Source organism: Alligator sinensis, unplaced genomic scaffold (assembly GCF_000455745.1).
Source record: "Alligator sinensis unplaced genomic scaffold, ASM45574v1 scaffold12_1, whole genome shotgun sequence".
In the NCBI taxonomy this organism is placed as follows: domain Eukaryota; kingdom Metazoa; phylum Chordata; order Crocodylia; family Alligatoridae; genus Alligator; species Alligator sinensis.
The window spans coordinates 1,255,867-1,259,131 of record NW_005841973.1 but is presented as its reverse complement, the minus strand read 5'-3'; the positions used below and the strand labels follow the sequence as shown (position 1 = coordinate 1,259,131).

The 3,265-nt window shown below is 43.7% G+C and overlaps 1 protein-coding gene across 1 annotated transcript in view; it reads left to right on the top strand.

The window, feature by feature from the left end:
* CUNH20orf194 (chromosome unknown C20orf194 homolog) overlaps positions 1-3,265 on the top strand; it is a 127,079-nt gene that overhangs the window by 40,523 nt on the left and 83,291 nt on the right.

Sequence of the window (3,265 nt, the reverse complement as noted above, 5' to 3'; positions counted from 1 at the left end):
AGTTGTGCTGTAGGAGTCTCCTGGCACGTGGTTTTTTGAGGCTTTGTGGCCTGCTGGATGGATAGCCAACTGGGAATACAAATCATATATCTCCTGCCTTGTCTGTACCACAAACGTACTGTGCAAGGCTTGGACATTAGGGCTGTGTGAAACTTCTGCTGTACACTTGAACATTAGGGCTGTGCGAAGCTTCAGTCCCTGATCCGATTCGGCAGAGTTTTGGCCCGATTCGGTGACCGACTCTCCGAATCAAATCAGGAGCCCCTTTAATCTCTCTGAATCAAGTTGGAACCCTGCAAATTGATTCAGAAAGATTTGACGATTTGGACATAGACACAGCTTTAAATGTTTTTCTACATACCGTGAGGTACCAGGTGGCTTGCGAACGCTGCGATGCTGGGGTGGATGGAGTATCCCACAGGAGTGCGGGGGCTTCCCAGCGCACTCAGCAGCAGAACCGGAAGTGGACAAGAAATGGGGAGATGCACTCCTGTGGGACGCACCATACGCCCCAGCATCACAGCGTTCACGAGCTGCACCTAGTACCTTGAGGTATGTAGAAAAACATTTAAAGCCGTGTCTATGGCCGAATTGCTGATGTATTTATTTATTTATTTTTTCTGAATGAGCATCAAATCTTTGGATTTGGATTCAGCTGAATCGAATTGGGGACAGTGATCCGAATCAACAAATCGAATCACTGTCCCCGATTCGGACCAAATCTGAATCGAATATGGCTCGTTTCACACACCAGTATTGGACATGCTGAGTGACTCCCAGGCCAGAAGCAGCATGGTTATATTTGCACAACGATGTGGGTGGACTCATTTGCACTATGGGAAGAGAAAAAAAGGCTGAAGAGTTTATCCGTGGTCCTGTTCACATGAAGCTGCACTGCTTCCAGTTTGGGAGGTAGTGTGTGAAGGTAGCTAGACTGCTGCATGTTTGGTAGGTAGCATGCACAGAGCAGCATAGTATGCATGAGTATATTGCTGCCTGGCATAATACCTTTTCAGTATAAAAACTTGTGCTGTTTGGCTGTGGTCAGTTCTAGTAACCGCTCTGTTTTCCCTGTCTGTGGAATGGAGATAGTACAGCTTATACATGTAACACTTGCATAGACAGACGAGGTTCTTTGGGTAGATGTGATGTCTTTTATTAGACCAACTAAATAGTTGGGAAAATTTGTTCTTCGCAAACTTGCGGGCACAAAACAAGGAAGAAGGGTGTTTGTGCCCGAAAGCTGGCAAAGACAAATCTTTTCCAATTATTTAGTTGGTCTAATAAAAGATATCACATCTGCCCAAAGAACGCTGTCTGTCTGTGTCCTTAGACCAACATGGCTACAACCAACAACCCTAAATATGTACATAGAGTTTTCCTCTGTGATCTGTTTCTCATTTCATTTCTTCTTCCTGGACCACCTCCAGAGCTGTGCAGACCTCTCATTTTCTCTGGCCACTGTGCTGTTGTTTTGCTATTACAGTCTTCTTGATCTCCATGTGTGGACTCTCTTCTCTTTTTTTTGAGGTCCACTTGGCATCATTGTTGGCCTTCCCCTCCCCGCCTCTTCCCCTATATCCTGTTTTTTTGGCTATCATCACTTTTACCAGCAGTAAGAAATGATTGGTCATCTGTCTCTGTTTTGACAACTTTTATAACCCCTCATTGTCTTGCTGAAGTAACATTTTTGTCCCTTCTGTGACTACTTATGTGCCTGTTTATCTTTCTGCTTAATTCATATACTCTTCTGCTTTCATTCCTCTGCTGAAATCCTCATACTTGCTTTTTCTCATTTCCTTTTACCATCTTTAGAGCGGTCATGTAATCTTGTTCTATGTACCTATCTGTTCCCATGAACTAACCACGTTTTTTATAGGTCTGTGCACAACAGAGATATAACTAAATAATGTTCTCTTCTGGACTTAAAAATTTACTGGTAAAATCTTGATTTTGTTGTAAGTATATAAGAAGTGTTTTGGCACTGGCTTCTCTGGGGCGAGGAAAACTATGACTATAGGAGGCTTCTAAGGAATATAGATGGCACTTGAAACTATATTGAATTTTATAAAGGTAGAAAGCATTGTGGTGTTATAACTCTAGAAGATAAAAAGCAAGGGTTCTGATCATTTCTGTTGCTCCTTTGAAAGAAAAAATACTTATTTTATTCAGTGGGAAAAACTATTGCTTTTGGGAAGTAATTTGGTAGATTTTTTTTTTTAATAAAGATGTTACCAGCTTCCTGAGAGTTTATTGTTCTCCATTAGTTTTAGCTCTTCAAACTCTAGTAGTATCTTTCCTATATGTGCAAAAGTGGAGCCTCTTAACCTTATTTTATTCAATTTACAATGAACTTGCTTAATTTTTTTTAAGACTGCTATTCTATTCTTAATATTTTATGATGGCATAACACTGAAATATGTGATGATACAAAAGTGGCAGTGTTCCTGGCATTATTATTTAGAGAATTTAGTATAGGTATGCTCAGTACATATGTTGAGCAGATGACAGTTGACAAGTCATAAATCTGTCTATGCTGCTTGATCCAGGAAAAATAGTAACTGAAATGATTAAGTAAAGCAGTCACTTAAACTTTCAGTTCAAGCTTCATTTTAATCCATCATTAAAATGTACGAAAATACAGAAAGCAGTTATGTATGTCAGCGTTCCTTGTTTTACTATTTCTATTTGAATGGTGACTGACATCACTGATTGCTAGGGTTCTGGGTTTTCTGTTTCCTGTGGAAAAACATGGATTTTCCCCTTTAAGGGAAAAAACCCTGGCTTTTCCCCCTTAAAGTAGGAAAGCATGGGTTTCCACTTGCAGGCTAGCAAAGTTCCAGCTTGCAAGGTGCTGCTTGGGGCTGGGGGGAGTGGGGTGGAGGGTGATTGGAGGCAGGGGGTGCCATGCATGTGTGCGAGTGCACACGCACGTGGCCAGCAGTGCATCCAGGCAGGGTGGTGACAACAGCCCTGGCAGCTGGATAATGGTAACTCTGTGGGCTGAGGGGGTTGGAGGGCCAGGGTTTGGGAACCCTTTGGGTATGGTCTACGCTTGCCCATTGGCGAAGAGTTGCGGGGGGCATGTGTCCCTTCAGATTTCTGCGTGGAAATCTCAGTGCTGCTGCGCCAGTCGTGCCGCCAAAGTGAGACTCCACCTGCCCGCCTGGCAGCAACAAAGGGCCACAACTCTGTGCTGCTGTGGTGCGCGCCCCCCCCCCCCTCTCCCCCCCCCCTGCTGCTTGGCAGGGCGGGGGGGGCTTAC